Source organism: Ambystoma mexicanum, chromosome 1p (genome assembly GCF_040938575.1).
Source record: "Ambystoma mexicanum isolate Mex_15411 chromosome 1p, UKY_AmexF1_1, whole genome shotgun sequence".
NCBI classification, from domain to species: domain Eukaryota; kingdom Metazoa; phylum Chordata; class Amphibia; order Caudata; family Ambystomatidae; genus Ambystoma; species Ambystoma mexicanum.
In genome coordinates, this window is record NC_090921.1 from 1,129,945,424 (window position 1) to 1,129,957,972 (window position 12,549).

Here is a 12,549-nt window from a genome sequence, read left to right on the forward strand (position 1 = left end):
GTCGCGTGTAGAAGATTAATGTGCGGCTTTCCTAGCTGCATGTACTATTGCCACGTGTAAAATCCACACGCGGTTTCCTGAACTCTTGCAGTCGCATGTAAAAGACTAACATGTGGCTTTCCTGGCTGCGTGTATTATTGCTGCGTGTAAAACCACAAGCGGTTTCTTGAACTCTTGCTGTCGCGTGGAAGAAAATCAATGTGCTGCTTTCCTGGCTGCGTGTACTATTAACATGCATAAAATCCACACGCAAGTTATTGTGCTGTGCTCTAATTGAATCCTGTCACCTGTGATTACACAACAGGGGGATTTCTAACTTCTCTTTTGACTCTTTCTTTTGTGCTACATGGGAAAGGAAGGGCTGCCGAAAACTGTTAATTAGGAAGGTGATTGTGCACGTTACTTTGGATGCTATCCTGTGGTGCACCAACCCGGTATCTAGCGTGACCCTCGTGCCGTTCGGGATAAGTTTCCCTTACTAACCTTCCCTCCTTTTTCGTTGGTTCTATATTGGATTACTTCTGAGACCTGTTGTCGGAGCCTCCAGTTATCAGCATCCACAGGTTAGTGTTGTTGTTCTAATTGCTGAACTATTAGTGAGAATTAATGTTGGGATACACATTCATTACTCCTTAATTTATCCTAGGCTGACTTCCGCTGGTTTTCCCACACCCTTTCCAGTGATTCCTCCCTCTGACTGTTTTATTAGTCAGAGAGTGGTATCATTTGGAAGGTCTATTTTGACTTCACTACCCTCAAGCAGTTGGCCTCAAGGATCCGGAAGAACCCTATCAATTGTATCCTTTATGGTTATACCTGTATCCTTTACTGGGCACCACACGATACGTGGTTGATTTATGACACAATGATGGTAACCAGTGTCCCTTGCATGGAGGTAAAATTACCTCCACTCACTACCTCCTAAAGATCTCAGGAGGTATTTCTGCACAATCATCCAATATTTACTTATGGCGCTCTTACAGAAAATAGTGCATGAGGTAAATTCCTACTCATAATAACTATTCTTGGTAAAAATAGGGACTAATCCAACTACCACCTGTTTTCTCCGTTAATGCCATACGCATAATGAACCTCTAAGTATCCTCCACAATTTGCTTCATATATTTTTATTGGATCAATTTTCTTATAGCAACGGATGTGTGCAAATTTCCATTGCCATTAGGACAATAGTGTAATGCTCTATATGCAATTGTACACATGTTAGTTTGTGTTTTTGCAAACCAGATTTGCACGACTAAATACTTGTTTATCCACTAAGGGCTGACTGCACAGTACAGTTATAAACATTGATACATGTAATGCATGACTTTATCGACATTTAATCCTACATTGTTGTCAAATTAGGCAAAAGAATAAGGAATGAGGAGTCTACTTTGAGAAGGTATGCACTTTCATGCTGATGTCGTTTTTTAAACTTAAATCACATACTACTTTTCCCCATATCAAGGGACAATTAATTGGCTTTAGAAGGGAATGAAAGTTGTGATCTTAAAAGTAAATTGGAGGCAAGATTGCTGGATACTTTTAAATGTCAAAGGAGGGGCTTTCAATAAACAAGTCAAATGAACTAGTTGTTATTTATTTTAAAATTACTCGGGCTCTCTTTGGAAATGTTTGGATTGGGTGAGGGATGGCTATCAATCACAGCAAGAAATGCCTCCTAGTTTGCAGCGATGAGAGTAACAATAGTTTCAAAGCTATTTTGTCAACAGACTACTACAATAGTGCAGGCAGCCAGAGATAATGTTCTACAGGTGCCTACCAGTAAGGTGCATTTCCACAAACTATCGAACAATAGGTGATCACTGACATAGCCTCCCATCCCCTTGAGAATTCTGTGGAGCAAAGAAAAACATGGGCTGGCTGTGACCCGCTGGAACATTTCAAGTTTTACTAGCAGGCATGTCACTCATCCTAGCCAGTAAATGGCAGTTCTCCACAGTTCTCCACATGCACACAGCACACCATTTCTTTTTCCTCAAGAGTGAATTATCACCCTCATCTCTCCACCCATCCCATCACACCCACCCCAGCTCCCAATTGCTTGTGATAAGTGCACATATTTTGTACATAGGGAATAGATTCAAAAAATCATTACACGGTAGGCGGTAACCATGGCGCTATTAGCGCCAGGGTTGCTGCCGTTATTTTACCGTGTCCGCATTGGTGGATGGCGGAATTACCACCCTACTCCAAGGTGAGCGGGGCGGTAATTCCCCATTCACCAAGGCACTTCCCCATTCCCATTTTTGCCCCCATAGGGCTCAATGGGAATGGGGAAGGCGCTAATTACGGTACTGCAAATTGCGGTACCGTAATTAGCACCAAGGTCCCTTTGCGGCACCCTACTTTAACGGCTGGTAAAACCAGCCGTTAAGGTTGGGTCCCGCAAAGGGAACTCGTAGTAAGGCGGTAAGGGTTTACCGGTACCGGTGCCCTTACCGGTACCGGTAAACCCTTACCGCCTACCGTGTAATGAGGCCCATTATCTCTAAACCACACAAATCACAGATTAGAGACTGGTTGTGTGCACAGGTCTCTGCAATGGCTAATCAGACAATTCAGTTAGATGCCCTATTTGGTAGATTCTCTATAATATCCATTCTAAAGTTCCTCGAGGATAGGATCATCTCAAAGATCTTATATGGAATTGAAATCCACATTTTTGGGTGTTGGAAATACTACCTATCTTGGAGTCCAGACTTCAGCGCTGCTGGTGGCAATCCAGTATGAACTTGTAATTAATTCTTTAACCAGTAGAGCCAACTGGAGACTTTTAAATGTGTATAGGAATCTCATCAATCCTGTCCCTTAGTCTCTTTATGCAGATTTGTCCAGTATGGTTAGAGATGGAAAATTGCAATATCTGTTCTGGCCATTTACAGTGTCAATCTATTGAGTGAAACTAAAGCTTCAATTGACGACTTGATAACGAATCCAGCAAAAGTCACGTCACCCTTGTATCAACGAGATTAACACATTGGATAAACTGCACGGCTACAAATGTCTAGACCATCTCGCTAAGGCTCATAAAAAGTGTGGTACGCTACCTCCATATTTATCAATCTATCTGAGTCGCCGAGTTAGGAGGTCTTTCTTAAAATGTATTTGGAACCTATATTATACCAAGGAAATAATGGTAAAATAGGGTTACTGTCCAGCAGAATCTATCTCCTAACTGTAGATTTTGTGTCCTCCAATACTCAGTTGAGGATCTTAAACACTTGCTGATTATGTGCCCTGCATTAATGGGGCAGTGTACAATGTATTTTAGAAAATGTGATTATGTCCAAACTACTGTTTGTAGAGAGAAATTGTGGAATGAGTGTTTGGCTGGTATAACTACATCAACGGTATTAGCTGTGATAGATTTTGTAAAACTCCTTAGAACTAAATGATTGTGCACACTCCGAGTTTGCCTGTAGAGGCAGTGAATTACCGGCAAGCCTGACCTGCTGAGAGTTCAGGCCCCGACCAGCAAATAATTGCTGCAATCACCGGCACTGCTACTACCGGTGCCAGTGATTGCGGAAAACCCATTCCATGGAGTCCTCTAGGACTCAATGGAATGAGAACTTCCTGCCGTTGCCTTCTCCCGTAATATCCTGGGATTACCGGGATATCGGGCACTGGTAATGGTCAGGCAAGTTTGGCAGTAACACAGGCGGGTTACAGGCAAACCCGTAATGACTCAACGTCTGCAGAAAAGCTGCATCTATTAGGTATGCCAAAGCTTGTTATCTGAGGCAAGCTGGTCCCAGCTGATGCTGTATTGTAGGCAGTTGCTTCTTTCAACGAGATGCATTTATGTAACTGGGGTGGAAATAACATGAAGAGGTGGCAGAGGGTTTTTATGGCCCTCATTCCGAGTAGGGCGGTAAGGGATACCGGGCACCAGTACGGAGACCCGTGCTGGTAATCCCTTACCGCCCTACTACGAGGTCCCTTAGTGGGTACCTTCCTTAACGCCTGGTCTGACCAGGTGCTGAGGACGGGACCCGTTAAGGGACCTGGGCGCAAATAACAGGCTTGGCATACGCCGGCCCATTATTTGCACCCTCCCCATTCCCATTCCCATTGAGCCCTATGGGGGCTCAAATGGGAATGGGGAATGGTTTGGTAAATGGGGATTTACCGGTCCCTCCAAGGTCAGAATATGATATGATAGGTTATTTATAACGCGCTTAATACCCAGAGGTGCCTAAGCGCGGACCCGGGAATCGAACCTGTGGTGCCTCTGTGTCATCTTGCTTCCAAGGTGAGCACATTGCCCCTGAGCTATCCTCCCAAGACTCAAGGAATGGACCGGTAAATCCCCATTGTACCAAACCAGAGTCGGTACCGGTATGGGAGGCAGTCATGGCGCAAATAGCGCCATGACTACCACAATACTCGGAATGAGGGCCTATGTCATTTCATCGACGGGTGCAATTTTGGTGGGTTTTTTTACGAGTATGTTTTACTGGAAAAAAAAATCGAAATGGATTTATTTTAATTTATGGGGGTCCCCCCCCAAATCCTCAATCCCCTATTGTTTTTTTTAACGTATTCCTGACCCCTGCCCAACCCTTAGATATACTTTTCCAACCCCCCCCTATATATTTCGATTAGTTTTTTCAGTAAAATGTACTCGTAAAAAAACCACCGAAATTGCACCCGTTGATGAAAGAAAGTTATACCGGCAGTGGCTGCACTTAATGAAGCGATGAACAAGAACAGGGAATAGGGAATAGAAACAACTACGGACACAGTTTTCTGCCTCCTGGAGCTGCGAAACGTGGCGTGACTTCGTCACAGCGACGTTCAGCTCGTTCGGCTGTTCGCTACTGTTACTTCACAGCAGCAAAAAACGGGTGTGTCTAATAATCATACACAGAAGATATATATAACAAAATAATTGTGCTTGAGGGCCAGGGATATTGGCAGGAGCACAGCCCATGAATTCACCCAGCGCCGCGGTCTTGTCTAGACATTTTACAGTGCTGCACTTTGGCAACTCCCCAGGGGTATTTCTTGCCACGCTCTGCTAGCTACATGGCATGAAACTGAGTACCTCAAACAAGTGCTGTGTGTGTCAAGATGAACCTGCTTACGAAACTTAAAAAGTTAACAAATAGAATCAACCACGGGCACCCATTTTGTTTTGTTGCTGTTTAAGGTTCTCTGAATGATTTTCTGAAATCAATATCGGTGTGCTGCTGTTTGCAGTGGCACCAGCAGAAAATGTTGTATTTATTTAGCAAATTACATCCTAGTGAACTGATCCCAGAATTGTGTTGAAGCGTCCTCTAAGGGAAAGGAGCCAGACACATAAGACCTTTTCTACCAGACATTGCGTACTGCAAATAATTAAGAACACGTTAATAAAGAATTATAGCTACCTCATGCTTTAAAAGCAAAGGGCGTTGAATTACTGAATGAACTAAACAATGGCACCTGCCTGCTGATGGGGTCACCTTGCCCGTTTATAAATAATGCAATCATCTAGTTTGGTTCGGCATTCAAAACATGGTTTGAGTTATAAAGCTCGCATTGTTATTAGAATACCCTTCGGGGTAGGGAGGGGAGGTGAAGAAATGAAAATGAAATTAAAGAAAGTACCTCTGTGCTTGAATCCACTCGTGGGACCCTTCGTTCAAATGAGAAACAAAAGAATATAGCTTGCTTCGTGAGCAGAGCTTTGTTGGGAGAGTTGTACCCAACCCTCACCTGGAAGGGTTGGGCTGGTGCACTATGCTGGGCAAAACAGAAATACCTGGTTGAACCTGCCAACATAGCGCCCCCATTGCTGGGATGGGTGCTGCATCATGTCTGGGAGGGGAGCACCGAAGGACACTGCTGCTTCCCGGCGCCTTCACTCACTGCTTCATCCCGGATCACTGAGCTGGGAGCGCCCAACGATCATTGCTGCCCCTTCTGGGCTGCATATGGCAAACAGAGCGCTTCTGTGAGGGAGAGGGTAGGGCCGCGTGATTGCCTCCTGCTGACAGATGTGGGCCAGGGCAAGGAAAAATACTGCCCCCTCCCTTGCTTCTATCACTGCCGGGCTCCACCTGACATACGCATCCGGACTCTAACTTAAATATGGGACTGGACCCTACTGAGTTGATGGGCTGCTTTTAGAATACGCAGCCCAGTTTACAAGGGGGACCCCGGGGGAACACTCAAGTGTTTCCCCCGGGGTGTTTTTGGGCGCTGCACAGCCCAGCGACCTGGCCTGCGCATAGAGCACCGTAGAGGGGTATTTAAGGGGGCAGGGAAGGTTTCGGGAGCACGCAGCAGGAAGGGCGTAGAGGACACGGAGGAGAGAAGAAGGGAGGATGTGGTTGATTTTGTACTGGGGTGTATGGACAAGGGCTGGTCAAGGGCAACGATAGAGGGGAAATTGGCGGGCATTGCTTTTTATGGGAAATGGTTTTGGGGCTTTCAGCTTAGTGGCGGGGAGATGGCACAGAGAATGTTGGAAGGATGGGCAAGGAAAAACAGGAGGAGTAAGGATAGCAGGAGACCAGTGTAACGCTCACCTGATTCCCACGGAGGCGCCGGTCTTGGCAGGATGGTGTCTGTGACTCGAAAAGTGAAGTGCAGGACTCGATTGGCTTCCGGGGCTGAGCCTCTTCTTACTGTGTGTCTAACTCGAAGAGAGAGATATCTGCAGGTGAAAGAATATGGGGTTAATGATCTGGGGTTGTCGGGTATCTCTCTCCCTTTCCCTTCCTCGCTTTTCCGTGGAGCCCCAAGGTCAACGTGCTCACCTTAGATAGGTGAATGCTGGACTCTCCATCTGCGTCTGGTGCAGGGTGCCGTTGCCAGTTCCTTCACTGGATGAAACGTAGGCCTCTTGACATCTGAGGATTGCTACCGTCGTTAACTGCACGAGCGGTGAGTTTCCGGACACCTTTTAAGTCCTTACAGTCTTTAGGTGCGTGGGCACGTTAATGTGGAACAGGGCTCTGTATAATGCTTTTTCTATTTGTCTTGCTGGGCTCTTGAGGTAGAAGATGGTGTGAAGAAAGCCGAAGTTCGAGCCAGAGTCTTGAATTGACGTGCTTGGAAATGCGTAAGTAAAGGCCGGAGTATTTGCAGGCGCCCTATGGTGGCGGGCGCGATGGCGCGTAAATAAAATACCTGTCTAATGTCTCTTCTTCAGGTCTTTCAGGTGCAGGATTGCAGCGTTGCAGAAAACCGGAATTCCCGGAGTGCAGGCGGAGGAGCAGCGTGAAGAGATGGTAGCTGCCGATGGATCCAGGTAAGGAAAACGCTGCGCGAGAAGGTTGCCGTGCTAACCTGTTGTTTCTTGTCTTTGCAGGTGCTACTGAAGGCTGGATACAGGAATGGTAAGTGTTTGTTCTTGCAGGTTCAGGATCAGAAAGAAGAAAACTGGAACAGACACAGTGAGCGTTCTGCTGCAGATGCAGAATAACGCAAAGCACGTTTCATCAATCGGGTGTGGTTTAAATAGCCTTGGAGTGATGAGGCGTCTTCCTCCACGGCCTCGCCCTAGTAAGAAAAGAGTTCCTGTTCCAGAAGAGTTCCAGTGTTGTATCCAGGGAGTGGAGCTTGCCCCACCCAGGTAAGAAAGTAGTCCCGGCTCACAGAGGATTTCTATGTGGCTGGTAAGTAAGCAGCATGGTCTGCTGCAGGTAAGTCCACCCAAGCATCTTTATACAAATTATGAGCCCGGCGCTTCCAGTGCCGGGACCAGTGACTTTGATGAGCCTGGTGCCACCGGCGCCAGGACAAGGTCCAAAAGGTCCCAGTGGGGACCGGCTGGTGCCTAGGATGAAGGTTAGGGGCCTGCTTCCAAGGACGTTGGGCTGGTCCTAGTTCCTTGGAAGCAGTGATCATGACAGCACCCCCCCTCAAGGCCCCTCCTAAGCGTGTCTTCTCCGGGGGTTTTGGCTTGTCGGGGTGATTCAGATGGAATTTCTTGACCAGACGAGGTGCGTGGACATGTTCTGAGGGTTCCCAAGACCTTTCCTGGGGGCCGTATCCTTTCCAATCAACCAGGTAATATAATTTAGATTTGGAGATTTTGGAGTCTAGGATGTTCTTTACTTCGAACTCAAGTTCTCCATCCACTAGAACAGGTTCTGGGAGTTCGGTCAATCGGGTTTCTGGTTGTACTGGTTTTAGTAAGGAGACATGGAATACTGGATGTATTTTCATATGTGAAGGCAATTCCAATTTGACATCCACCGGATTAATTATGGCAGAGATGAGAAAGGGTCCTAAGTATCTCGGGATGAAGGTGCGGGGTCCTTTTAGAGGCAGGTGCTTAGTGGATAACCAGACCTGATCTCCCACTGCGTAGTGAGGGGCCTCTTTACGGTGTTGATCCGCTCCTTTCTTGTATAGAGCTTTAGCTCTTTGCAGATGGGCAGTGGCTTCTTTAAAAGTACGAGTGATCACCGAGTGCAAGTGATCCACAGCAGGTGTTTCGAATTCTTGGGGAGGATCCAGGTTAGAGGTCCTAGGATGGTTTCCATATAATAGGAAGAAGGGAGTCTTCCCGGTTCCAGAGTGGGTCGAATTGTTATAAGCGTATTCATCGATCCAAAGGATATCCTTCCAAGGGTTTTCAGTCTGTTGGAGCATGCAACGTAAATATTGCTCTAGAGTTTGATTTGTCCTCTCGGTTTGTCCATCAGTTTGGGGATGGTGACTGGTTGAAAGTCTGACATCAATTTGGGCTAAGCGACAGCAACTTCGCCAAAAGTGGGAGATGAATTGACTTCCCCTATCGGAAACCAAAACCGAGGGAAAACCGTGTAACCGAACGATGTTTTCTAAGAATTCTCAGGCTAATACTGAAGCTGAAGGTAGGCCCTTCAGGGGAATAAAGTGAGCCATCTTGGAGAATAGATCCACGACTACTAAAATGGTATTATACCCTGAGCATGGAGGTAAGTCTGTGATGAAATCCATGGACAGGGTATGCCATGGACAGGGAGGGATGTCCAGTGGGTGTAAGAGGCCGGCTGGTTTCTCCTTCTGACTTTTATTCTGAGCACACACACCGCAGGAGATTACAAAGTCTCTAATATCCTTCTTCCATGATGGCCACCAGAAATGTCTTTTGACCTTTTCCATGGTTTTGGTAATGCCAGGGTGACCCTCCATTAATGAGTCGTGATAACAGGAGATTACCTGTTGTTGTATTTTCTCACAGGGCAAGTACAATCGTCCTCGGAAATAAGGTAGGTCTTGGTCCACTGAGAAATCCTTCCCCTTGAATTGCCAGTCCTGTAATTCTGCCGGAGTTAGGAGTGATTTGACTGTAGTCTCGATGTCTTCAAAGGATTGAGTGCTGACCAAGCCCAAAATCCTTTGGTCCGGGATTATGGGTATTGGTTCAGGATTGGTCAAGTGTTCATCTATTCCCATCCGGGAGAGGGCATCTGCTTTTCCGTTTTTACTGCCTGGTCGATAAGTAATTATAAAGTCAAACTCAGCCAAAAACAGAGCCCAGCGGAGTTGCCTGGAAGACTGAGCTTTGGCCGTCTTCAGATATTGTAAGTTGCGGTGATCTGTCATTACGGTGACTGTGTGTCTGGCTCCCAAAAGATAATGCCGCCAGGCTTTAAAGGCTGATCTGATAGCTAAAAGTTCCTTGTCTGTAATTGAATAGTTGATCTCGGGAGCCGAGAATTTGCGGGACCAAAAGGCTACAGGATGTAATTGGTGTGTGACCGGATCTCTTTGTGATAAAACTGCCCCCATAGCAAGGCTAGAAGCATCTGTTTCTACGATGTAGGGGAGTTCTGGGCGAGGGTGTTTCAGAACAGGTGCAGAGATGAATTTAGCTTTCAAGTCCTGAAAAGCTTGTTCCGCCTCGGTAGACCACTCAAAACGTTTGTTTTTCTTTAATAGAGCGGTGATGGGCTGGACTATTCGAGAGAATTCAGGAATGAACCTGCGGTAAAAGTTAGCGAAGCCTAACATGCTTTGAACTCCTTTTATAGAGGTTGGTGAAGGCCACTTGATGATTGCATCGACTTACTTTGAATCCATATGGACTCCGTTTGGTGACAATATGAATCCCAGGAACTCAACTTCAGTTACGTTGAAAACGCATTTTTCAAGCTTAGCAAAGAGGTTATGTTGACGTAATCTCTCGAGGACCTCTTTAACGTGCTTCTGATGTTCCTCTTCAGATGATGAATAGACGAGGATGTCATCAATGTAGACAACAACACACACATCTATGAGTTCTCTAAGGACATCATTCATAAAATACTGGAAGGCGGCAGGAGCGTTGCATAGTCCAAAGGGCATAACTTGATATTCAAACAGCCCATACTTGGTGCGGAAGGTCGTCTTCCATTCATCGCCCTCTTTTATTCGTACCAAGTGGTAGGCTCCTCTGAGATCCAACTTTGTATATATACATGCGTCTTTGACTTGGTCCAGGAGTTCAGGGATCAAAGGTAACGGGTATGTGTTTTTAACAGTGATTTGATTCAGGGAGCGGTAATCTATACAAGTCCTAAGGTCTCCTTCCTTTTTCGGAACGAAGAACAAAGCCGAGGAAGCTGGAGATTTTGAAGGACGGATAAATCCGTTAGCTAGGTATTGGTCCAGATATTGTCTGAGGTGAAGATTCTCTGGCTCGGTGAGGGCATAAATCCTACTGCAAGGAGGAGTTGTTCCGGGTATCAGATCTATTTGACAGTCGTACGACCTATGAGGAGGCAGGGTGTTAGCTTGGTCCTTCCGAAAGACGTCTAGGAATTTCTGGTATTCGGGAGGTAGTTTGGGAACCTCAGAAGAGATTGCCGCCAGTGAAACATCAGGCCGAGGATAACAAGTGGAGATACATTCTGGAAACTGAACCGTCTTTGTTCGCCAATCGATCTGAGGATTGTGCTTCTCTAACCAAGGAATTCCCAGAATGATCTGGAACTGAGGGGCCTTGATCACATCGAACACGATTTTCTCCCGGTGTCCCTCTTGGCTCACTAACGTCACTTCTTGGGTGGCGTGAGTTACTGGTCCGGAGGCTATCTCCGTGCCATCCACTGTAGTAATGACGTCTTTTACTGCCTTAGGGACAAGAGGTAGATTCATCCTTGATACCATTTCACGGTCCACATAATTACCGATTGCTCCGCTGTCGATGTAAGCTTCAATTGCATACAAACGATCCGGACGTTCAGGGCTAATGAGGACCATAGGCACCACGAAATGCGAGGTCATGGAACAGATTTTAACGCTCGGCAAGAGGACCTCTACACTTGTCGGGCTAGGTCGTTTCCCTGCTCCGAATTTGTGGTACAGGTATCTGCGGCTCCTACAGCCTTCTTAGCTGGTTTCACTGGACAGTCTCGAAGAAAGTGCCCCGAGTTTCCGCAATAGAGACATAATTGCAGCTGTCTTCTCCTTTCTCGCTCTTTTTGGGTTAAAGGTCCTTTCATGCCCCCTATTTGCATGGGTTCCACGGTGTCAGCTCCCCTAGTAGAGGTCTGCGGTTTAGAAAACACTCGGGTATCAAATTTGGAACGATCAGCCTTTCTGTTCTGTAATCTGTGGTCCAATTGAACAACTAAGTCAATATAGTCTGAGCATTCTTGTGGAGGATTCACAACTTGAGCTAACACATCCTTGAGCTCTCCACGCAGGCCTCTGTAGAAAAGCGTTATCCTTTTATCCTCAGGCCATTGAGTTTCCACTATAAGTCTGTTGAATGAGGCAATGTAAGTCAAGAGGTCTTGATTACCCTGTCGTAACGAAAGGAGTTCATTGTCCAAGGCCAGCCCTTGTGCATGTCTTGCGAACAGTTTCTCCATGCTGGACTGGAAGGCCTGGAAATCATGAAGAACCGGTTCATCCTGAGTGACTAAAGGGATCGACCAATCTGCGGCACTGCCACTGAGATAAGAAAGCACAAAAGCCACCTTGGCCTGATCTGTTGGGAAGGCAGCTGGTCTACATAAGAAGTGTAGGCGGCACTGGTTAATGAACACTGCAAATCTCTTTGGGTCACCAGAAAAGCGTTCGGGCGGAGCCAAGGGCACATTACCGGGTAGATTGATTTGCACTGGATTTGAGGAAGATGCTGAAGGATAATTTCCTCCTGGGGCGGGCAAAGGTGTTTGTCCTGCTTGTGTTAGTAGCAATTGTCTAGCGAGGTCCTCTGTTCGCTCCTTGGATATTATCAGCTCTCTTTTTAGAGCGTTTGTTTCCTGACGAGCTGCATGTACTTCTGCTCTTAGTTCCCCAAGCAACTGGGCCAATTGATCAGTATCCGAGGTTTCCATTGCGCCTGGGTAGGAGTTTTGCGGTGGGCTTCGCGTTCTGTAACGCTCACCTGATTCCCACGGAGGCGCCGGTCTTGGCAGGATGGTGTCTGTGACTCGAAAAGTGAAGTGCAGGACTCGATTGGCTTCCGGGGCTGAGCCTCTTCTTACTGTGTGTCTAACTCGAAGAGAGAGATATCTGCAGGTGAAAGAATATGGGGTTAATGATCTGGGGTTGTCGGGTATCTCTCTCCCTTTCCCTTCCTCGCTTTTCCGTGGAGCCCCAAGG